This window comes from Microcaecilia unicolor, chromosome 3 (assembly GCF_901765095.1).
Source record: "Microcaecilia unicolor chromosome 3, aMicUni1.1, whole genome shotgun sequence".
Taxonomy (NCBI): domain Eukaryota; kingdom Metazoa; phylum Chordata; class Amphibia; order Gymnophiona; family Siphonopidae; genus Microcaecilia; species Microcaecilia unicolor.
The window spans coordinates 117,155,328-117,181,517 of NC_044033.1; the positions used below are offsets into that span (position 1 = coordinate 117,155,328).

A 26,190-nucleotide genomic window follows, 5' to 3' on the forward strand; every position below is an offset into this window, starting at 1 on the left:
ATAATTTCTATAGCACTACCAGTCGTACGCAGCGCTTCACAATTGAACATGAAGAAAGGACAGTCCCTAGTGATGAATATCGCCAGATAGCCACCTAACTGCTGTTTTAGCGGCCATATCCTTCTGAATATCGGCCTCATAAACTTTTACATTGCCATTTCATAACATAGACATTCATGTGCTGCCACAGAGACATGTATGTCCCTGTGTTGCCCCGTTCATATTTTAGACATTTATTTTATGAAATGGACATTCCTGACACATGTAGCTAGTGAATAAATGCCCATTTCTCCTTGTATTTTGGAACAGGTTCTTTGTCAGCAGATCTTCTTCTAAGATACAAGCAGAACTTGAGGCATCCAAACCTAGACATCTCAAGTCCTATTTGTATGTCCTATCTAGAATTCTGCTCCATTTGTCTTTATAACATAAGCTTGCCAAGCTGACACCCCCCTGGGTGCAGCGTCATTGTCCCTCCGACGCATCACCTCAAGCCACCCCCCCCCCCCCCCCCGGGAGCATTGTTCTTACCTGCTGGGGTGCTAGGAGCAGCTGCATGGCTGTCGGCTCCGCCGGTTCCCTGCTCCCTTTTCCCCGGAACAGGAAGTAACAGCAGAGGGGGCAGGGAACTGGCGGAGCCGACACCCACGCAGCTGCTCCCTGCACCCCTCCTGCAGCGTGCTCCCAGGGCAGACCACAACCACTGCCCCACCCTCGGTACGCCACTGCTAAAATACACCATGTTCATTTACCCTGCTCAAGAGTAGATATAAATGTAACTATGTGAAGTATGCATGGATGCACATATTTTATAAAATACAGGCCCGATATTCAGCTTGCAGCGGTAAACACCTTGCGAGCTACTTCCAGCCACAAGCTGAATTAACTCCAGATATTCAATGCCAGGGCATCTCTGGCCTCCGGCATTGAATATCTGGGTATGTGTGGCAACCTAGAAGTTAACTTCTAGGTTGCCACACATACCCAGATATTCAATGCATACTTAGCTAGTTTCCAGACTGAATATCAATGCTAAATAGGTAAGTAATAGCTCCACCCAAATTCCACCCCAGACTGCCCCTAACTAACTGGTTAGGGAATGGCTAGTTAAAGCTAATTATATTCAGCAACACTACCTGACGGAATGCCGCTGAATATTGGCGGCCAGCCTGTTCAGCGCAGTTTAACCAGGTGAGAACCTCTCCTGCCCAGATAAACCCTATTTATTAGTTGATTGATTAAAAAAAAAACGTATAGACCACACAATCTCACAAATCTAGGCAGTTAACATAAAAACATACATAATAAAATAGAACAAACCACATTAAGATGCATAACAGTAAATACCTAAAATATTAAAACAATACAATTGCAACAGACAGAATAAGTACAATTGCATCAGGCAAAGCAAAAGTAGCAGTATGTAAATACAGAAATAAAGTCACTTACAGAGGTAAATGGAGAACAAAGCAGCAGTGACTGCACATTAGTAAAGGGCAAAGCAAACAAGTGAGCCTTCAGATTTTGTCTAAATTGAATTATAGATGTAATCTTGCATAAAGACAGTGGAAGGGCATTCCAAAGAGAGGCACCCTCTGTTTAAAAAATAGATACCCTATATTCATGTAATCTAATCTGATGGCAAGATGGAATGTCAAGCAACAATTTATCTGCTTATCTCAGTGCATGAGAAGGTCTATAAATTCTTAAGGAATTAGCAATTACTATAGGTACAGTATCATTCAATGCATTATGAATAAGTGGCAAGATCTTAACGTCACCCTCCAAGCCACTGATAAGCAATGTAGCTTTTTTAGAACAGGAGTGATATGAGTAAAACGGGGTGTATCAGTCAAGAGGCGAGCTGCAGCATTTTGAGCTACTTGTAAAGCATGCAATTAGTGTGTTGACTATGTCCAAGTGATGTCCCTGAACACGCCTTGTGCAGGTCATATAAATGAGCAGCCCTTCTTCTCACTGCACATACTTTTACACATGTCTACCGTGGGGTAATTTTATTTAAGAAAAAACCTTTTCTGGGTAAAAACAGGGTTTACACATAGAAAAAATTTGAACTTGTGGAACTGTATTTTATATTAAATTGCCCAGGGGTATAGAAATTATTCAGACAACTAGCTCCTACCTTTATTCAAAATCCACATGGGCATTCTCAGGGATGGAGATCAGGCAGAGTCCTATCTTTATTCAGTGTTGCTTTGGCGGTTAAGTACTGAGTATCACACTTAACCGCATAAGAGAGAGCCAACCGCATAAACCTGGATATTCAATGCCCATGCACAGACATGGCCCAGCATTAATTATCCATTAATTATGCCAGCGGTGGCTAAACATTGCTCACCACCGGCAGCTGAATATCTACCCTTTGAGGTGATATCTTCTGTTCTAGAAGACAGTTACTGATATGCTACAATATAATGATTATCTGTTCTCATCATGTTGCTCCTTTAGAGCTCAAGATAAAGTTGAACTGAAATAAAATATAAGCCTCCCCCAATATTCAGCCAGCAGCAGTCAGCGTTTTTTTTAAACAATGATCATCGCCAGCTAAATTGTTCCCTGATATTCAGTGCCGGGCCATGTCCGGGCACTGGCACTGAATACTGGGGGATAATTTTGGGTGGGCTGGGCACAAGCTCTTATGTGGGCCTGGCTGATATTCAGCTGGGGCCCGCGTAAGAGTTATGGGGCCTGGCTAAATATCTGGCCAGAACCCGCATAATTTTTTTTTAAGTTCCCGGAGCCACATCCCCCCCCCCCCCCCAACAATGCCTCTCCTTCACTCCCCTTCCCCCCAGCCCTCACTAATAAGACCCCCCCATGGAGCCCCCCCAACCATCTAGGTAAGGCTCTGCCCCCTCTCAGGCTTACCTGTATCCCTGGTGGTCGTTGTGGGCAGGAGCACAGTCCCCTCGCTCCTGCCCCTTGCAGCACTAATGCAAAATGGCTGCCACAAGCTCTCAAGGCAGCTTGAGGTACTTTGTGTGCTAGCGTGGTCCAGAGCTCGGATGGAGCCAGTTAAAAGCAATATTCAGTCTGCTAACTGGTTAAGTAAGTGGATAATTAGGACAGTAAAAGACTGTCCTAACTTTGTCCACTGAACTAACTGGGAACTGGTCTGAATATCGGCTGGTACATTGTTAAATTCTGGGTGAATACACACAACCAGATATTCATATCAGTGCCTAAATTACTAAGACATATGTATGGATGTGGAAATGTATAAATATAGCTGTAAATAGCCAATAGCACAGTTATTTATTTAGCAGGAGGGACTTGGGTTTCATAATTATGATCTCATTTGCAGTGTATTATAGCTACTAAGGGGTCCTTTTACGAAGCTGTGGCAAAGGGTGCCTGTGCTGGCATCAGCGAGTGTATTTAACGTGTGCCGAGGCCACCTTTTATCGCAGCAGATAAAGAGTACATAAGTATTGCCACACTGGGACAAAGGTCCATCAAGCCCAGCATCCTGTTTCCAACAGTGGCCAATCCAGGTCACAAATACCTGGCAAGATCCCAGAAAAGCTCAATACATTTTATGATGCTTATCCCAGAAATAAGCAGTGGATTTTCCCAAATCAATTTAATAATGGTCTATGGACTTTTCCTTTAGGAAGCCATCCAGACCCTTTTTAAACCCCGCATAGCTAACCGCCTTTACAATTATCTGGCAACAAATTCCAGAGTTTAATTACACGTTGAGTGAAGAAACATTTTCTCCGATTCGTATTAAATTTACTACTTTGCAGCTTCATCGCATACCCTTAGTCCTAATATTTTTGGAAAGAATAGACAAACGATTCATGTCTACCCGTTCCACTCCACTTATTATTTTATAGACCTCTTTCATATCTCCCCTCAGCCGTCTCTTCTCCAAGCTGAAGAGCCCTAGATGCTTCAGCCTTTCTTCATAGGGAAGTCATCCCATCCCCTTTATCATTTTCGTTGCCCTTCTCTGTACCTTTTCTAATTCCACTATATTTTTTTTGAGATGTGGTGACCAGAATTGAACACAATATTCGAGGTGTGGTCACACCAAGGACCTATACAAAGACATTATAACATCCTCACTTTTGTTTTCCATTCCTTTCCTAATAATACCTAACATTCTATTTGCTTTCTTAGCTGCAGCAGCACATTGAGCAGAGCATTTCAACGTATCATCAACAAGACGCCGAGATCCCTTTCTTGGTTGGTGACTCCTAACGTGGAACCTTGCATTACGTAGCTAAAGTTTGGGTTCTCCTTTCCAGCATGCATCACTTTGCACTTGCTCACATTAAACGTCATCTGCCATTTAGACGTCCAGTCTCATAAGGTCCTCTTGTAATTTTTCACAATCCTCTTGCGATTTAACAACTTTGAATAACTTTGTGTCGTCAGCAAACTGAATAACCTCACTAGTTACTCCCATCTCTAAATCATTTAAAATATGTTAAAAAGCAGCGGTTCCAGCACAGACCCCTTTAAGTAGGTTTCCCTTTCCTTAAAGAAATGGCTGTGGCAAATGAACCACTTGCCGCGAGGCCATTCTGGCGGGGGGGGGGGGGCACTTGCCCAATTACTGCCAGGCACACCGGCACTAAAAAAATTTAAATATTTTTGCAGCACCGGAAATGGCGCATGCTGGGAGAAGGAACTACCGCTGGGCTGCTGCGGTAGCCCAGCGGTACTTCCCTTTTAGCAAGCGGTAAGCCCACATTGGTCTTACCACCCCTTAGTAAACATAACTAGCTACTCTACTTAAATAAAAGTTTTTCCACTTTTACTTGTGAAAAAGTACCGGAAACATATGTTACTTCTATTATTACCAAAGCAATCATTTCACTAATTTTTACTACTTTTACTCAGTTAATTCTGATGCTTGCAATTCAAAGTAAAAAGTAAAAGCAGTAGTGAGATGTAAATAACTATTCCTTAGTAAAACAAATGAACCAGTGAAACCTGGAAGAGGATTTGGCTATTGCAAACCTTGGCATACATGAGTGGATCATCTCATCTTAAATTTTGCTGTTCAGTGAATATATCCTATGAGAACAGTTGAGTTGCCTTTGGTTGTTGAACTGGTTACTGGTCTCCAGCAAAAAAGACCATTGATGTTGGGTCCACTTTGAAGCTGGCTGGAATTTTTGGATGGATCAGACATATGTCTCTACCCAACAGACTGCTGATCATCCTGTAGAAAATTTTACATTGGGGTGACTGTCCACTGAGTTGACAGAGTTTTCAGACAGAAAGTCTGCTTCTCTGGCCTTAAGACTGAAGAGTTCCCACACATTTGAAATTCTTGCATCAGTTCTCAAAGATATTCAGAGTTTGTCATCAGATGAAATATTGTTAGAACAACAACAGACAGTGATTCCAACTTTGTGAAAGCTTTCTCCATAATTGGACAACACAACGATAACTAAGATAAAGGTGCAGATGATTTACTTCTAATGCATGTGATAATGGCAGTGATGATGATGATAAAGAGGGGCATTTTCGAAAGAAATGTCCCAGTTGCGATTTGGACGTGTTTGCAAAACATCCAAATCCAGGGGCGGGGAAAACCATATTTTCGAAAAAAGATGGACGTCCATCTTATGTTTCAAAAATACCATCAGAGACGTCCAAATCCTTAAATTTGGATGTCCCTAGATTGGGATGTCCCTAGACATGGACATTTCTGACTTTCAGCAATTTTCAAAACCAAAGACGTCCATGTCAAAAATATCCTAATGCAAGCCATTTGGATGTGGAAGGAGCCAGCATTTGTAGTGCACTGGTCCCCCTCACATGCCAGGGCACCAACCAGGCACCCTAGGGGGCACTGCAGTGGACTTCATAAAATGCTCCCAGGAACATAGCTCCCTTACCTTGTGTGCTGAGCCCCACAAAACCCAATACCCACAACTGTACACCACTACCACAGCCTTTATGGGTGAAGGGGGGCACCTATATATTGGTACATTGGGTTTGTGGTGGGTTTTGGAGAGCTCGCTGTTTCCTCCACAATTGTAACAGGTAGGGGGGTATGGGCCTGGGTCCGCCTGTCTGAAGTGCACTGCAATACCCACTAAAACTGCTCCTGGGACCTTCATGCGCTGTCATGGACCTGAGTATTACATCTGATGCTGGCACAACATATTTTGAAAGATGTTTTTTGAGGGTGGAAGGGGGTTAGTGACCACTCGGATAGTAACAGGACGTCATCCCTGATTCTCTGTGGTGGTCATCTGGTCATTTCGGGCACTTTCTTGTGCCTTATTCGTAAAAAACACACGTCCGGGTGAAAACATCCAAGTGTTCGTCCTTGCTTTTTTCGATTATGGGTCAAAGACGTCCAAGTGTTAGGCATGCCCAAGTCCCACCTTCACTATGCCTCTGACATGCACCCTTGAAATTTGCACATCCTTGCAACGGACTGCAGTTGGAGACGTCCAAAATCGGGTTTCGATTATACCGATTTGGACGTCTCTGGGAGAAGGACATCCATCTTCCGATTTATGTCGAAAGATGGACGTCCTCTTTTGAAAATGAGCCCAAAAGTATTCTTTGCTATACCAAAGTCAAGTGTTTCAGACAGGAATTCTCTTGATCAATACCTGCAGACCAAGTCAGAAGACATCAGTAATATTGCAGCCTGGCCTAATTTGAAGGAACATTTTATCAGAATGAACAGTCCACTTCTTGCTAGTTCAGTTGTTGAACACCTTTCAATTGTGCTGGTTTTAATAATGACTCACAAGCAGACTCGCATGAGTGACAGTCATTTTCAAAATTTAGTTTTACTAAAAAAGCAAAGTGGATTGAATTGAAGAGCAATAAAGTTTTTGAGATAAAAACATTAACAATAGTTGCATTCATTGTAATTATGGTACTTTTACTTTTTAATCAAAAAGTATACTAGGCAATAACTTTTTTACTTTCACTTAGCAATTTTTTTGTGTGCTTCACTGCAGTGGTGTAGCCAGGCCCACCCACTGTGGACTCAGGCCCACCCAGTAGCAGCACACCAATTATGTGGCTGGCAGGATCCCCAAGCCCCACCAGCCGAAAACTCCCAACAACTGTCCCTCCTGCATACCTTGTAAATAGCAGATCTTCACTTGCAATGAGCAGCGACTGATATATTGTCAGCCGCCCCTCCCGGCCGCGTAGTTGTCTCTCTCACTTATCCGTGCTGTCCGCTCCCGACTCCACACTCGTCCGTGCAGTTCGCTCTCACTGCCACACAGTTCCGCTAGCAAGGCGGTGCAACACCGTTCCGCTTGCCAGTCTTTTAAACAAAGTTCAGCTAGTTAGACTTTAAACACAGTTCTGCTAGCCAGGCTTCAAACACAGCTCGGCTAGCCAGACTTCCCACAAAGTTCAGCTAGTCAGGCTTTAAACACAGTTCTGCTAGCCAGGCTTCCCAACAACGCCCTCTTCAGCAAGGCCTCAAAACCGTTCAGCTTAGCTAGGCTTTTTTCCCCAGCACAGCTTAGCCAGGCTTTTAAAGATCCACCACCCTCACTTGTCAACACTTTACCTCTTGACAACCACCCGTCGGATCTCTCCTGACTATTACTCTTTCTGATACTTTTGGGTTCTTTTAGAAGTCACTCTTCTTCTCCAGCCACTTCCTCTCCCACCTCCATTTCCTCTTCCACACCTTCTCCTCCTACCTGCTCCAACTCCTCCCATTCCATCCCCCCATTCTCCACCCCCTCCCTCAGGTGTTCCACCCTCTCCTCAGCTGATTCCATCTCCCAATCAGCCCCCTCTCCTTTCCTCTCATGTGGCTCAGGTACTCGTTTGTCCTCCTCTCTCCTATTCTTCCAGGCAGTCTGAAATCTGTGTTCTCTACGCTCCTGCCTCCGCCCCTCCCGCAATGCATTCTGGGATCTGTAGTTTTTCCACTCTGGCTTTTCTCTCTTCCCCCCTGCATTCTGGGCTCTGTGGCTTCTCTGATTCTCACAATATACTGTTTGCACTGGCCCCACGGCCTTCCCTCTGATGTTTTTCTGCCTATGCGGAAATAGGAAGTGCATCAGAGGGAAGGCTGTGCATTAGTTACTGCTCGCTGGCGGTGAAAAACTGCTATTTAAAAGGTGTGCAAGGGAGGGGGATGTTGGACAGACCATATGGCATGCAGGCGAGAGAGAGAAAGACCAAATCACTTTTGGGATAGGACGTAGTTCTTCTGCCAACCCATCTTGGGCCCAGGCCCACCCAAAATTGGGTGTCTGGCTACGCCCCTGCACTGTACTTTTACTTAAATATTAAAATATACATTTATTTTTACTTTTATTTAAATACTCATACCTAGTACTTTGAAAAATACTGCTCATTTGCTAATATTATTAGACTTTCACTTGCCTGTGTATGGTTCACTAGTCTTAGCAATGTTATTCATGTAGGTTACATTTCTCCTTTGGATTAAAGTAACCGCAGTCTAGGTACTTTCCATATGATCATGTCATTTCAGTTCTTTGTTCAACCAGAAATGTAATAATATCCACTGGGCCGCAAACATAGTAACATAGTAGATGACGGCAGAAAAAGACCTGCATGGTCCATCCAGTCTGCCCAACAAGACAAACATATGTGTATACCTTACCTTGATTTGTACCTGCCTTATTCAGGGCACAGACTGAACAAGCCTGCCCAGCAGTACTTCCCGCCTCCCAACCACCAGTCCCGCCTCCCATCACCGGCTCTGGCACAGACCGTATAAATCTGCCCTCCACTATCCTCACCTCCCAACCACCAACCCCTCTTCCCCCCACCTGCTCTGCCACCCAATTTCAGCTAAGCTTCTGAGGATCCATTCCTTCTGCACAGGATTCCTTTATGCATGTCCCACGCATGTTTGAATTCCATTACTGTTTTCATCTCCACCACCTCCCGCAAGAGGGCATTCCAAGCATCCACCACCCTCTCTGTGAAAAAATACTTCCTGACATCTTTCCTGAGGCTGCCCCCCTTCAACCTCATTTCATGTCCTCTCGTTCTACCGCCTTCCCATCTCCGGAAAAGATTTGTTTGCAGATTAATACCTTTCAAATATTTGAACGTCTGTATCATTTCACCCCTGTTCCTCCTTTCCTCCAGGGTACACATGTTTAGGTCAGCAAGTCTCTCTTCATACGTCTTGGAACGCAAATCCCGTACCATTCTCGTAGCTTTTCTTTGCACCGCTTTCATTTTTTTAACATCCTTTGCAAGGTACGGTCTCCAAAACTGAACACAATACTCCAGGTGGGGCCTCACCAACGACTTGTACAGGGGCATCAACACTTCCTTTCTTCTGCTGATCACACCTCTCTCTATACAGCCATACAACCTTCTCTAGCAACCTTCTCGCTACGGCCACCGCCTTGTCAAACTGTTTCATCGCCTTCAGATCTCGGATACTATCACCCCAAGATCCCTCTTCCCCCTCAGTACCTATCAGACTCTCACCGCCTAACACATAAGTCTCTCTTGGGTTTCTACTCCCTAAGTGCATCACTTTGCATTTCTTCGCATTGAATTTTAATTGCCAAACCTTAGATCATTCTTCTAGCTTCCTCAGATCCTTTTTCATGCTTTCCACTCCCTCCCGGGTGTCCACTCTGTTGCAAATCTTAGTATCATCCGCAAATAGGCAAACTTTACCTTCTAACCCTACGGCAATGTCACTCACAAATATATTGAACAGAATCGGCCCCAGCACCGATCCCTGAGGCACTCCACTACTCACCTTTCCCTCCTCCGAGCGAACTCCATTTACCACCACCCTCTGTCGTCTGTCCGTCAACCAGTTCCTAATCCAGTTCACCACTTCGGGACCTATCTTCAGCCCATCGAGTTTATTTAAGAGCCTCCTGTGGGGAACCGTGTCAAAAGCTCTGCTAAAATCTAAGTAGATTACGTCTATAGCATGTCGATGATTCAGTTCTCCAGTTACCCAATCAAAGAATTCAATGAGATTTGTTTGGCATGATTTCCCTCTGGTAAAACCATGTTGTCTCGGATCTTGCAACTTATTGGCTTCCAGGAAATTCACTATCCTTTCCTTCAGCATCGCGTCCATTACTTTTCCAATAACCGAAGTGAGGCTTACCGGCCTGTAGTTTCCAGCTTCTTCCCTATCACCACTTTTGTGAAGAGGGACCAAATCCGCCGTTCTCCAATCCCTCGGAACCTCTCCTGTCTCTAAGGATTTATTAAACAAATCTTTAAGAGGACCCGCCAGAACCTTTCTGAGCTCCCTCAATATTCTGGGGTGGATCCCGTCCGGTCCCATGGCTTTGTCCATCTTTAGCTTTCCAAGTTGTTGATACACACTCTCTTCCGTGAACGGTGCTCTATCCACTCCATTCTCAGGTGTACTTTTGCCAGTCCCTCGTGGTCCTTCTCCAGGATTTTCTTCAGTGAAAACAGAACAAAAGTATCTATTTAGCAAATTGGCTCACGCATTTCCTACAGAGTCAAATCAGCCTACCTGACAAATTTAGTCTTTTCAGTCCTGTCTTTCCTCTGTGTGTGGGAGATATTTGGCTCCAGGCAAATTGTGAATTGGAAACATTCTACTTCTACTGATTTCTAAAACTTCACCACAACACATTTTAAATTGTGTTTTTCTATTTGCATGTTTCAGGATTCAGTTTGGTCATACCTTGATAAAATCTAGGTTTTCATGCGACTTTTGAACATAAACTGAGTTGTTGCCATTGTTTTCTTATACTGCTGCCCTTTCCTTTGATTGAGCTGAATACAGTTGAAAATGTTAACTGTTGACCTCCATTGAGTGGCCAGAAAATCTTACTCCAGGGACCATTATTGGCTTACTGCCTCAAGGCCTTCACTGTCTAACCTGCCAAAACACCTTCTCTTCCACTCCCTCCAAAAACAAAGCCCAGTAGTGCACTTTTTCAATGTCTAAAAATCCCCTTTATTGGGTAAACTCCCCAGAAACAAAAGGACACACATCAAAAATGGTCAATACAACGGTAAAATAATCAGAAGAAAAAACTGGAAAAAAAGAATCAGTTTAAATATCATAGTCCTTTGTAAATTAAAAGGGCAATTCTATAACTTGGAGTCCACATTTATGTGGTACTTTCACAGGTAGGTGCATATATATGGCAGCAAAACAAGGAAGCAACTGTTCTATAAGGGTGTTCATAAGTGGCAATCACTTGATCTTACTCTCCTTCCTAGCTACCGATCTATTTCTAATCTACCTTTTTCTTGTAAATTAATGGAAAATAAATCTACACATCTCCTCCATCCCTTTCAATCTGGCTTTCATGAAGGCTACTTTTACTGAAACTATTGCTTCTCAACTATCTTTATGCTGCTTTGGACTGAGGTAAAATTTCTCTTCTTGTCTCTCTTGATCTAAGTGCTGCCTTTGATCTTGTTGACCATTCTCGTCTCTTATCTCGGTTTTCTTCTATTGGTATCTTAGGGGTAGTTCTTAGTTTCTTTATTTCTTGAAAATTGGTCATTCTTTGTTTCTTTACCAAGTTCAAGTTCCCGCTCTTATCCACTTTATTATGGTGTCCCTCCAAGTTCTCTCCTTTCCCCAATGTTATTCAATATCTTCTTGACCACCTTAGCTACTTTAATCCAGACCTTTGTTTTAGACTTTATATCTATGCAGATGATATTCTCCTGGTTTCTCATTATGATCCTTCTAATCCTGACCTCCATCCCCTTCAGCTTTGCCTGAATGCTGTGTCAGCTTGGCAAAACAAAAAATGCCCATCTGCCACTTTGTGCCACTTTTTGGACTTTTTTCTGTTTCAAAAATTAGCCTCATAAAATGTATAGGTTGATGTCTTATTGTTGAATCTTCACAATCCAATTTGTTCTGTAGGTAGGATATTTTCTTGGATCTGCTATTCCATCCTCTCAACTTGTTTCCCTCACTTCCTGCTACAATACAATTTTATTTCATGCTTCAGGGCCTGTCATCTTAAATCTCTATATACTACGGTCCCACACAGTTCATCAGGTACATCAAAACACTATGGCAGCTTGCAGTCCTAGGCAGGCCCTGGCTGGGTTCCTCTAGCTCTCGCTGCACACCAATGCTTTAAACCAGCTGAACATCCAAAACTCTCCTCCAGACCTCTGTGGTCTTTCTCCTTGCAATTCCTCTTTTAAAAGTTAGGCCAAGCTGGCCTGGGAAACTCCAGTCCTCTCCTTGTTCAAGGCCTAGCTGACCATGTATAGAAGCAGTTCCCTACTTCTTGTTAGCAGCCTTGAACCCTCTTCCCCACTGCAAGCACTTCCCAGCTCTATAGCAGACTCAGCCCATACTAGCAAAATACCCCCATCACTCCTTTCCCCTCTCAGACTACAATTTATAGTTTCCTCCAAAACAGTGAATGGGACTCCAACTAGCAGTGATAGACACCTTGGTCTACCTTCCATTACATCCCTTTATAACTCAGCAGAGACTGTATAAAGGGGCTCCAAAAAATTCCTCACTCAAAAGACAGAGAAACACCTAGAGGCCCTCTTACATTAAGTAAGATGTGGATATTTGGGATTGCATGGGAATCCCACCCTGCCCTTAATGCCTATCTCTTTTTAGTGCTTCAGCTTTTGTAACTAATTTAGATAGCAAATATAATCTGCTTCTCTTCATTATCTTCTCTAATATGATTATTAGGTCATAATGCTGACAATCATAAATGTAACTGTTTTATCTTAGGTTTTTCTTCTATGAAAATCTGATTTTTTTTTTCTTTTTACTTCCATTGTAGGAAATTACTGAAATCTTACTTGTTCTTGAAGTATTTACTGCAATAGTTTGTTTTGTTTGTCTGCATTGAATTTTACACATTTTTTTTTGTATTTTCCTGATTGGTGAATCAATTACTCTCTTGCTTTCCCACGTTGAACTTTGTTATTAGGGATATAGGACCAAATTCTATATATGACACCGAAAAAAAACTTTATACTAAGTGCTGTTCTACAAATGACACTCCGAGATGAGTGCTGTTTATTGAAAGTCATGTAACTCTGGGATCCATGCCTTGAGATTTAAACCAACTGAAAACTGGTGTAAATCATCGCACCTAAATTAGGTACAGATCTGCTGTATTCTGTAACAATACATACAAATTGTTGGAATGCCATGACCCTCCCATGACTCCACCTCCTTTTTAGGTCTTTCTTTAAGTGGGTAGTCGGAAAAGCAGACCAATATGTTCGGGGGCAGATTATCGCACCTCAGACCCAACAATCTGTGTGTCCAGTCAGGAGCATCTGGCTCAGCAGCTTATAAGAAGTGCATGACAATGTCCTGCACTGCTTTAGCACAGTCAGCATATGCAGCCTCTTCAGGAATTCCCTTAACCCTTTAGTGTCCAATGTTCCCGTAATAAGCCATATGGGAACAGATTGATGGGAACATTGGACACTAAAGAGTTAAACTTGAAATTGCACCTTCGGGATCTTTTTTCAAGATCCTACACACACTCCCATAGGGCTTTGGTATCAGTGCTTTGGGTATCCCGGTAGGCCTGTAGATCCTCTATGTGCTCCTCGCACTCTGCAACACGCTCCTCCTGCTCCACTTGTTTTGTGGAGAGGACCCTGATCTCCCTCTTGATGCTCTTTAAAGTGTCTTTTAAGTCCTGCCACACTAGCTTAAAATCGACCCACAGATTCTGCATCCATTTTTTCAAATCGCGGTTCTTCACCACTCTTGCCGGCTCATCCGATTCCAACCCAGAATCTTCCTCCACCTCCGATTCAATCAGTGCCATCTTGGACCCACCAGACTCAGCCGCTCGGGACTTGCTGCCACTTTTCTCGCACTGCAATACAACTGTTTTCACCCGCTCTGATTTCCATTGGGAAGCCATGCCGTATGCAGAGCCGCTGAAAGGTGGGTGCAGAGCAGGTGTATTGCTCAAATTAGTGGCAATCCTTGCAGAGCTTCAGATCCGGGCTGACATCGCTTCCTCCTCATGGAAATGGATTTTGAGCTCTCACTGACAAAGCCTGGTTTACGTGCTGCATTGCCTCCCAAAAATCCCTCTATACAGCTCACATACCACTATCTTTTTAAATGTAGCATGCACCCTTTGAGCATACACCTCTCCAGTGTTGCAATAGTCTATGCAAATGAGAATTTAATTTCCCACAATCACAGAAAAGAACACAGGGGAACCAATTCATTATGATTGTTTCTGCAGCTTTTTAGTACACACTCTTAGTGTGTGTATGGAGTTCTGTGAAATTGGCACATGTATGTGTTAAAGGACGCTCAAATGAGTGAGTCTCATAGTTAAAGAATAAATCATAAGGTGTCTGACTATATAATTTGAGTCTCGGACCTCAATTCCAGAGTGGAGGACTAGCTTAATGGTTAGTGCAGTGACCTATAACCTCAGAGACCTGGGTTTGATTTCTTGTGATGCAAGTTGCTTAATCCTCTGTTGCCTCAAGTACAAAAAAAAAACAAAAAATCTTAGATTGTGAGCCCTGTAAGAACAGAAAAGGTACCTTTATATAATATGTAAACTGCTTTAATTTTACCATGGAAAGGCAGTATATCAAATCACTTCGCTTTCCCTGTTTGGGTTAATCATATGTCCTATCCTGCATTCTGGGTGTGGCTAGAGCACAGATATTCAGATCCCCACCAGCTGAATATTGACTGCTGTGTTTCTGTGTTACTACACTTCTACTGTAGCAAAGCAGAAACAAGCAGGAGGCAGTCTACTGTAGAAGTAGGATTGCGTGGCCAGTATTCTCAGTGGAGGAGGGTAGTTAGTGGGGTCCCGCAGGGGTCTGTGCTGGGTCCGTTGCTTTTTAATGTATTTATAAATGACCTAGAGATGGGAATAACTAGTGAGGTAATTAAATTCGCCGATGACACAAAATTATTCAGGGTCGTCAAGTCGCAGGAGGAATGTGAACGATTACAGGAGGACCTTGCGAGACTGGGAGAATGGGCGTGCAAGTGGCAGATGAAGTTCAATGTTGACAAGTGCAAAGTGATGCATGTGGGTAAGAGGAACCCGAATTATAGCTACGTCTTGCAAGGTTCCGCGTTAGGAGTTACGGATCAAGAAAGGGATCTGGGTGTCGTCGTCGATGATACGCTGAAACCTTCTGCTCAGTGTGCTGCTGCGGCTAGGAAAGCGAATAGAATGTTGGGTGTTATTAGGAAGGGTATGGAGTCCAGGTGTGCGGATGTTATAATGCCGTTGTATCGCTCCATGGTGCGACCGCACCTGGAGTATTGTGTTCAGTACTGGTCTCCGTATCTCAAAAAAGATATAGTAGAATTGGAAAAGGTACAGCGAAGGGCGACGAAAATGATAGTGGGGATGGGACGACTTTCCTATGAAGAGAGGCTGAGAAGGCTAGGGCTTTTCAGCTTGGAGAAGAGACGGCTGAGGGGAGATATGATAGAAGTGTATAAAATAATGAGTGGAATGGATCGGGTGGATGTGAAGCGACTGTTCACGCTATCCAAAAATACTAGGACTAGAGGGCATGAGTTGAAGCTACAGTGTGGTAAATTTAAAACGAATCGGAGAAAATTTTTCTTCACCCAACGTGTAATTAGACTCTGGAATTCGTTGCCGGAGAACGTGGTACGGGCGGTTAGCTTGACGGAGTTTAAAAAGGGGTTAGATAGATTCCTAAAGGACAAGTCCATAGACCGCTATTAAATGGACTTGGAAAAATTCCGCATTTTTAGGTATAACTTGTCTGGAATGTTTTTACGTTTGGGGAGCGTGCCAGGTGCCCTTGACCTGGATTGGCCACTGTCGGTGACAGGATGCTGGGCTAGATGGACCTTTGGTCTTTCCCAGTATGGGACTACTTATGTACTTATGTACTTATGAAGTAGAATAGACAACCAATCAGCAGCAACAATCCAAGGAAGGACAAACACAGCAAGAGATTATCCAAATGTCAACCAAGTTTCAGAAAAACCTTTATCAGGGGTCCACTTCAGACCACCTTTAACTGTGCTTTTTGAATTTGGACTGGAGACCTGGTGCAGTGGCGTAGGAAGGGGGGGGGCGGTGGGGCGGTCCGCCCCGGGTGCACGCCGCTGGGGGGTGTCGACGCCTCGCTGGGTCCTTGCTCTCTCTGCCCCGGAACCAGCGAGGCGCCGACACCCCCCAGCGGCGTGCACTCGGCATATTGGCCCTCCCGCCTGCCCCTCACCGCCTTCCAGGTATGTTCTCGCGGTGGGGGGGGGTTGCGCTACGGAGGGGGGAGGGTGCGTCATTCTGCACCCGGGGGGGGGGGGGTGCGCAGCGGCGACCCGCCCCGGGTGTCAGCTGCCCTTGCGACGCCACTGACCTGGTGATTACTGACTTTTGGAATTGGACTACAGCTTTTTCTATAGCTGCTATTGGCTGCATTCTTTTACTTTTAACATTGGACCTCATTTTTTTCTTTTAAACACAGGTATTGCAGTATATGCTTTGAATCTGTGAATGTATTGTGGAAACCTATGTGACCTCTGATGAAGGTTTTTCCGAAACTTGGCCAGGTTGGGTCCTGTTTCCATTAAGGTTGATATTTGGATGAGCTCTTGCTGTGTTTGTCCTTCCTTGGATCGCTGCTGCTGTTTGGTTGTCTTTCATACTACACTTCTAGCCAGTGGCTTACCTATTCCCCCCTCCTCCAGGTGTGTCACCCCCCTATTTGGGCTAATCATAGAGTTCATATTAACTGGAAGTAAGGGAGCTGTCTATGTTGCTCAGTAGTGACATCTAGTGTCTGTTCATAGACAAGCTTATACACAGTGCTGAAGAGACAGGGTGGAATTCTATAAACTGGCGCCACAAAGGGGCACACAGTGCCAATTCTATAACAGCTTAAAGGTTATCTAAATCTGCTTTGGCACACCAAAAATTAGGCACACCATCACTTGGCAGAATGTCCATGCTGTGCCCATTCTAACAGTCCCTTGCCTTGCAGTTGTTAGTTATGGACTAGATTCTATATATCACACCCAAAAAAATTGTTGGTGAAACAAAATACGTATAGGCATATTCTATAAAGTACGCCTAAATTTAGGCGTACTTTATAGAGTAAGCCTAAATCTCCACACAATTTATAGAAAATGTTGAGTGCCCATCCACGCGACTAAATTTAGTCGTGGGTAGTCATGCCAAGTAAAACTTGGTGTAAACGCTGATGCCTAAATTACGCATGGACTGGGTGTATTCTATAACAATGTGCATAGATTATAGAACGACCCGCCCATTCATGACCACACCCCCTTTTTAACAATGCAACTTAGAATTTACATGCATCATGTTACAGCATGTGCTTAGACTGTTCTGCATATAAATTCTAATTAATGCTAATTAGTATCAATAATTCCTTGTTAAGTGTCAGTTATCAGTGCTGATTGGCTTGTTAAGTAATTAAGTTGTGTGCGCAAATCCAGAATATGACCAAATTTGTACTTGCAGCATAGGTCATGCAATATAGAATTCGGGGGTATGTGCATTTGGTGCACTGTTTATAGAATATCACCTAGCACCTACACATATATCTGCCAGTTTGGCACCAGCCATATGCGTAAGCGCTAGATATTCTATAAATTTGGTGCACTATTGGTGCCTATATTTAGAATAAATAGAATGAGGGGGATAGTCTATATTCCTCAACCAGTGCTGGGCCAAGGCAAGATGCCACCTGAGATGGAGCCAAGATGCCGCCCCCCAGGCCAAGGTGCCGCTTCCCACCCCGAGCCAAGATGCTGCCCTTCCTACCTCCAGCCCATTCGCAGCATTTACCTGTTTCATTACGCTCCAAACCCGGCAGTAGCAGCGAGTCCCATACGTTGCCCTGCCACCGGCACCCGCCTCTTCCCTTTACTGCAGCTGCCTGAGCCTCTGACGAAAAAGGAAGTTACATCAGAGAGGCGGCCACAGTAACGAGAAGAGGTGGGTGCCAGCGGCAGGGCAGCATATGGGAATCGCTGCCACTGCCGGGTTTGGAACGTGACAAAACAGGTAAACGCCACAAACGGGGTGGAGGAAGGAAAGAAGAGATACCGCTTCCCAAAGCATGGGGAGATGCCGCTCCCTGAAGAGTGCCGCCCGAGGTCCCCGCCTCAGGTGGCCTAATGGTCGGGCCGCCCCTGTCCTCAACCACAGCATCATTCATATGTCCTAGCCTGCATTCTGGGTGTGGCTAGAGCCCAAATATTCAGATCCCCAACGGCTGTATATTGACCCCTGTGTTTCTGTGTTATTACACTTGTGGCAATAGGATGTCTGCATTACTTCTAAATTCTATGTGCACTAGAATCTAACACTAGAAATGTTTTCTTCCCTTTTGTGTCTGTGGAAGATGTGTTGTGCATCGGGCCCTTTAAAATCACAGAGAATCAGTGGCATAACTATGGGGAAAGGGGGCCTTAGGCCCTGGGCCCCCTCATTTTTAGTTTGGGAAATGCTAGCTTTCCCATGCATGATCGGTTAGACCTGAACTGAGCATGCACAAGAGAGCCAGCATTAGCGAAGAGCGCCTGCTGAATAAGTGCTGCTGCAGAAGAGGTCTTCGGCTGGCAGGGTTTGTCATCCCCGTATGCTCAGGTATTTATATTTTTGAGGAGCAGAAGGCAGAGACTGGGGGGGGGGGGGGGGGTGTTGACAGAAAATTGCAAGCTCACCCACCTGGGCTAAGGCCCATCCAGAATCGTCCATCTGGCTATGCAATTGCAGAGAATAAACCACTAAAGAAGTCGATAGTGAGAATCACTGTCCACAAATTGTCACAATCCTTTCCCCTTTCATAATGAAAACATACATTCCCTTTCCTCACGTTCCCAAACATCGATCTGAGCACACACTGGTTATTTATAAGCAAGAGTGATGCAAGCCCTTTCACTTTTCCTCTCTCTCTATCCTCTTCAGCTGATGCAGAAAGTGCTGTGTGTTCACTCCCCAAACCCAGCTGCATGCCTCTGCTGTTGCAGAACTGTCCTTGATCACCTTTTAAATTGTACATGCACATCACACTCCTGCCTTTCCTTTCATGATTCATCACTCCTGCAGTCTCTTACATCCCTGCCCCCCCCCCCCCCCCCCCCCCCCGCCGCTTCAGCTCACAGCAAGTCCAATATGTACTTCTCCCTCCCCATGTTAGAACTGGGGAACAAATCACCACTGAGATACTGAGATTTGGTTACGGACATCTCTGTTGTGAAAAAATTGACCTAGATGCTGAGAAAGAAGCTTGATGCTTATGAACATATGTGGCTGGATTGGAATGGAGGATTGGAGGGAAGTATTTTTGTCTGATGATAAGGATGAGCTGTAAAGGGATTTGCTGTACTTGGAAAACAACTATTATTTCTCTTTTGTTGGGGGGGGGGGGAGAATCTGGAATGGCTGATATTCAGCCTGTGGAGGTCAGCATTCTTTTAAACGCTGACCGTGGCTGGCTAAATTAACCCTGGAAATTCAGTGTCAGGCCATTATCTAGGGATAATAAGCTGGCCATCGGGGCTTATGGGGGCTCAGCCAATATTCAGCCGGGGCCTGCATAAGAAAGTTATGCGGGTCCTGGCTGAATTTAAGCTGAGACTCACATAACTATTTGTCCTATAAAATGTCCCCCGATCCCCCCTCCCTGCCCCTGGAAAATCCCCTTTCCTTCCCTCCCACCTACCCAGCCTGCCACCATTTAAACCCTCTACCTTCCCCCCCCCGAACAGCCCCCAACCCCAACCTCCCAACCCCCTCAATCTAGGTCTACCTGATATCCCTGGTGGTTCAAGTGGATCCATGGGAGCAGGAACAAAGCCCACTCCTGCCTCTTGCAGCTGCCATAGGAAAATGGCTGCTGCAACCTCTCACGGCTGCTCACAGTACTTGTGTGCTGTCAGGTTAGGAGTGTTTCCCACCTGCCCGCCAGCTCCACTGTCAAAATGATTGCTGCAACTGCAAGTGGCAATCATTCTGACAAGGGAGCCAGCAGGGGCAGAATCAAGTGGAGATCACTCCTGCCCTGACTGCACCACTGAACCACCAGTGCTTATAAGGTAGGCCCTGGGGGAGGGTCCAGGAGGGGGGCTGCTTTTATTTAGGGGGGGCTCGAAAGGGCGCAGATCCACTTTGAGGTGAAGGAAGGCTGGGAGGTCATGCAAGCTGCACCACAGTTTCAGTGAAACAACACACTTGCATTTTCAACCAAAACAAGATGAAATTATTTTTTTTATATTTGTACCCCACACTTTCCCATTCATGGCAGGCTCAATATGGCTTACATTGGGCAATGGAGGGTTAAGTGACTTGCCCAGAGTCACAAGGAGCTGTCTGTGCTTGAAGTGGGAATCAAACTCAGTTCCTCAGTTCCCCAAGACCAAAGTCCACCACCCTAACCACTAGGCCACTCCTCCACTCCATTAGGATTTCAGGTTGGTTTTGGCACCAATTCCGAAATCAAAATTTGGTCGGCCTGTGCTGACAACACCTACAAGAGCTGTGAGAGCTCCTTATAGACTAAGAACTTCTCTTTCCATATACTCCGACAGTATCACTATTTGGAGGGATCTGGAGTCTCTTACAGTAGTAATAATAATAATACATAGAATCCCCCTAAATGTATTTGAAATCCCATCTGTTTGCATGGTGCCCTTACCCTGCGTAATATTGCTCAAAATAAATTATAGAACTCTTAAGCGCCATTGCAGTCCATGCGATCTTGGAGACATTCACTTCAAAGTCAGACTGTGACGTGGCCTAATAAATTGCCCTGCTTTAAGTATTTTAGTATATGAGGCAGATAAAATGTCATCTAAGAATTCATCTAAGTTGTGGTGGTCTAATGAAGAGAGTAGAATTTATTTCCTTTGGATTTCCCTGGAATGGGTGTAAATAGTTTTTTTTTCTTTTATTCTCTGCTTTTCTGAAAACAAGTGTGCTACTTGTCTTAAGGCTACAAATAAATAAATAAATAACAAAAGTCTAAGGTTTATTAGGATATGTTTAAATGAGTCAGGGATCCAGGAAGCACAGTAGTTAGAGAAGAAGATGTTTCCCATGTCGGTAAACCAGAAATGTAGTGATTACAAAGGGTATCCAGTACTCCAGATGCACGAAGCTTATCCAGTCTGCTTATGAACTTAGCTGTGCCACCACAATAATGTGGCAGTAAATCATATCAGAACCATCATTTCAGTCATTTTAAAAAAGGGTCTCAAAACATTTCTACTCACTAATGCATTTGGAAACAGATTAGCTCATTGAAGCGGTCACAGACGGTGTGCTGGCCTGGCCTGAAGTAGGAAGATATGCTGTTATTTCTCTCTGTATATGGATTGTAACTTTTAGTCTCTTCTTTCTTTTACCTCTAGATGTTTTGATTGTAAACCACCATGAGGGCATTGCCACTTGAAACATACTGAATTCTGTTAGGTCGATATTCAAAAGGACATGTCCGTATAGAAGAGGCCACTATACAGATAAGCCACCAATCCATAAATCTTCAGTGGCACGCTATGGATAGTGTCACTAGTAATTCTTACAGACACCCCATCCCCCCAGCACTATTCAGAAATAGTGTTCCATTTGACTCTGCAGATTGCTGGTGATATTCAGCCACCATCTGTATATCTATAAAAATTTAATTTAGGACAGCAAGAAAGCAGTCTGCTGTCTTAAAATAGGAGGACTGAATATACATAAAGGAAGAAGGAATTCAATATAGAAGTATGCCCTTTATAGAATAGCATTCGGTGTGAATCCAGCATCTAACTCTTGAGTGCCGTACTTACTCCTGCTAACAGCAGTTGTACATTCCAGCACCCTTCAGGTGAGCAAATTTTTGGAATGCCCCTGACAAGTTCCTGGCTATGCCCTCTTTTCAGATACACGCAATTGAAGTTAGCTGCCGTACTTTATAGAATAGCATGCAAGAAGATGCACACACAAATATTTAAGATTGCCAATTAATATCAATAATTGGTTTTTAGCACACAGTTATTGATGTTTTCAAACTCATTAGTCAATTTATATTTAAATCTCATTTATTAGTGCAAACTGACAGGTAGTTATTATATAGTCACCAACATTGTCAATAACTTTAAAACGTAAACCAACAATATGGTAGCCATGCTAACCTGCCCCACCCCCCCCCCTCCTGCCCTCTCCCATCCCCCCTAGCTTCCCCTGCTTAGAGAACAGTCATCAATACTATTAAAATTTTAGCAAACAATTTCTAGTCATTAGTCAATTTATTTGCACATGCACAACTCTGATACATGCATAGAAATGGGTACAGAAATTTGGACGCAATATATAGAATCTGGGGGGAAATATTTAAGCACCATGGCCAGCACTAAACACTGACCAATGTGTATTTTATATATGCATATGCAGTGTAAAGGGTTAAAAAAAAAACTTACCTGGTCAGGGAGGCTGCTGGGCAGTCCTGGATTGGTCCAGGATGTTTTTGGGCCAATTCAGAGCTGGTCCAGGTTTGGCCCAGTTCTGTTGAGAACCATTTTGGGTCTGTGTTGAGTCTGGGGTCAAAGGGGAGCCAAAACGCAGCAAGTGCAAACAGGCACACTGTCATGAGTCAGGAGAGGCAGCCTGGAAGGAAAATGGCTGGCTTCGGGCCTGTCATGCTGGAGCTCCTGCACATGCGTGGTTAAAGGTTTTCCTTTTCCTTCCCAAATTCTTACATCCATTACTGGTGTAGCAGGTGTATTCGAGCCAAAACCAAATGTGTGCAAAGAAAATCAATAAAGAATGTCAGTGCAGCATCGTAAGTCATTACTGAAGAGACTAAGTACTATGAATCACTTCTGAAGATCATTTTTTCCACTTTCCAGTCAGAATTAACAGACAGCATGAATCTGTGAGCAGCCTCAGGGTAAATAATGGGCGGAAAATATCACAAATCACAATACTGAATGGATGGGGGGGTGGAAAAGAGGGAGTGATATGTGAGATTTTGTCCTACAGTAATTCTTTGATTGGAATCATGATCAGAACAGATAATATGCAGCCTGTAAAATTTGCCAGACTTGAGAGTAGCACAGTAATTTGACAATAATAGGACACAGATAGAACTGGGTGTCCTGAGACTGCAATGCTGTTCTGTGGACACATGCTACTTCCATTGGTTGTTCAAATTGTATAGCCAAGAGCTATGGCAAAAGTTTTACAAAAACGTCAGGCATGTCTTAACCCTCCTCACCTTCCAGGAGTCCTAGCACTTGGGAAATTGTTCTTGCGCTCCGTATTGTTTTGATCTTTGAGGCTGCACTCCTGGGTGTGGATCAGCTGTTTATGTCTGTGCAAATCATGAAGCTGCTCTGTTTGATCTATCATTTTAGTTTCCAAGACATCCTTGTGCCCCGATATGGCTGCCAATTGAGTCTTACTTTCAGCGATCTTTACACGTACCTCAGTCAAGACCATGTTATTGTCCTTAGAAGTTCCTTTATTTTTAGAACCTCTGCTGGCACATGCATCAGCCTTGCTAACCTTACTTCCTGAGGATAAAGGGGGCCTGGTTACCCCTGGTATTCGTCTGTGTAATGTGGCAGCACTTATGCACTGTGTTCATGAATTATATAGCTGCAGGCAAATGTTTTTCCCTTCTAATATACATGGAGGGGCATTTTCGAAAGGGATGTCCAATTTGCAATTTGGACGTCCTTGCAAAACGGCGAAATCCAGGGGCGGGGAAACCCATATTTTTGAAATAAGATGGACGTCCATCTTTCGTTTTGAAAATACCGTCAGAGATGTCCAAATCCTTAAATGTAGACGTCCCTAGATTTGGTCGTCCTTAGACATGGACGTTTCTGACTTTCGGCAATTTTCAAAACCAAAGATGTCCATGTCAAAAACGGCCAAATGCAAACCATTTGGTTGTGGGAGGAGCCAGCAATTGTAGTGCACTGGTCCCCCTGACATGCCAGGAGACCAACTGGGCACCCTAGGGGGCACTGCAGTGGACTTCATAAATTGCTCCCAGGATTATAGCTACCTTACCTTGTGTGCTGAGCTCCCCCCAAAAAAAACCAAATCCCCTACCCACAATTGTACACCACTACCATAGCCCTTACAGGTGAAAGGGAGCACCTATACATGGGTACAGTGGGTTTGTGGTGGGTTTTGGAGAGCTCGCTGTTCCCTCCACAAATGTAACAGGTAGGGGGGTATGGGCCTGGGTGCACCTGTCTGAAGTGCACTACAGTACCCACTAAAACTCCTCCAGGGACCTGCATGCGCTATCATGGACCTGAGTATGACATCTGAGGCTGGCATAGAGGCTGACACAACATATTTTAAAAGATGTTTTTTTAAGGTAGTGACCATTGAGGGAGTAGCGGGAGGTCATCCCCGATTCTCTCCTGTGGTCATCTGGTCATTTTGGGCACCTTTTTGTGCCTTAGTCATAAGATAAACAGGTCTGGGTGAAAACGTCCACGTGTTCGTCAGGGATGTCCTTGTTTTTTTCGATTATGGGTCAAAGACGTCCAAGTTCCGCCTTCGCTACGCCTCTGACATGCCCCCTTGATCTTTGGCCATCCTTGTGATGGAGTGCAGTTGGAGACATCCTAAATTGGGTTTGGTTTATATCGATTTGGACGACTCTGGGAGAAGGACGACCATCTCCCGATTTATGTTGAAAGATGGACGTACTTCTCTTTCGAAAATGAGCCCAATAGTGTTTTAACTGATGGATATGATCTTATAACTCTGCTCCATGGCAGTAGTGGAGGGAAGTGGCACTCTGGTACTTCTGTTGTTTTCTACCTGCTCCGCAAGGCATGGATTTGGTGGCGGAATTTTTGGAAATGTTCTCCCGAGCTATCCCCCTTTTTGACCCTGAATGGGAATCCAGACTTTGCACTGGGTCTTGGCCCAGGTGATTTTCAAAGTTGGAAGTTGGAACCGGAGACCTTTCCTTTTTTGCTCAACTTAAGGACAAATGGAACCTTCCTAAGACACACTTTTTTCTTATACTTGCAAATGCGTCATTATTTTTACACCTTAAGGAGTAAACTGGAGAAAGAGGATGATGTGCAAGTTGAAGAGATTTTAAGTCTTTGCCATGGAATTTTAATAAACTCTATATGGTATGGTGAGGGTCAATTTAGAAAACCAGACACTTTTCTTGATGGGTTAGCTCAGGAGTGATCTGTGGAGTTAGCATTGGATATCACAGGGACTAAATTGGATAGAGTGGGTGACAGGCTGTAAACTGCTTGTCAATGCTCATTTGCAAGATACGCTTTTTAAGATCCTTTATTGAGCTTATATTACTAGAGTGGGTGCCATATGAAGTTGTGGATGGATGAATGCTGCTTGTGCTCTAAGGAGGGGCAAAGAACATGGCTTCACATATTTCTGGAGTACCCTAATTGCCACAAACTTTAGCAGAAGGATTTTATTCTTTTGGGACCTTGTGAGTATAGGTATACATTGGACCTATGATTGATTAATGTTGGGGAGCTGGGATGAGCATTTTTAGATGACAACTAATAATAAAAGAGTTGTTTTGTGTGATATTTTTACATCACACAAACTTATTTTGCAACATTGGACTGATGAACTACCCCCATCTTATGAACCAAATGCATCAAGTGGCCCAATTTAAACTATGGTATATATCTCATCATGTAGGCCTGACTATGGTATCTAAAAAGTGGCTTTGGAACAAAATGCTATCTGATGCATTGCCTGGCCTGAGAGATCCCATTGATACTGCTCTTTCAGGTGTTTTATACAGCCCTTTGCAAACATTCTGTACTGAGGTGCATCACTTTCTTGCCTCTTCTATGTGCTTTTTGTCTTCTTTTTACCCTTGAGTTTGCTCACAGGAGTGGGGGGGAGTAGGGCTGGGAAGGTGTGTGTGGGAGTACATGGTTTTTGGGAATAAGGGGGGAAAATAGGCAGCAAGAGGTCTGATACTGGTTTCTTTCTCAGATAAGACCCAACCAAGGGGGTTATGTGATTGCTGTACCCATCTGTTTGATCTTGTGAATTAGATTTACCTGACATGTGTTTTACTTTTGTTTTATCGTTTATGTTCGGCCTTTTTTGCTGTTACCATGTAAATTAAGATTTCTTTAAAAAGAACCTCTGCTTGGAGAGATTAAATAAATTCTTTGCTTTGGTCTTCACCGAGGAAGATTTGGGAGAGATACCGGTGCCAGAAATGGTATTCAAAGCTGACGAGTCAGAG

The 26,190-nt window shown here is 44.1% G+C and overlaps 1 protein-coding gene across 5 annotated transcripts in view; it reads left to right on the plus strand.

Moving 5' to 3' along the window:
• The window catches only part of PLCB1 (phospholipase C beta 1), a 1,287,346-nt gene that overhangs the window by 1,237,915 nt on the left and 23,241 nt on the right, over positions 1 to 26,190 (plus strand). The window lies entirely within an intron of this gene.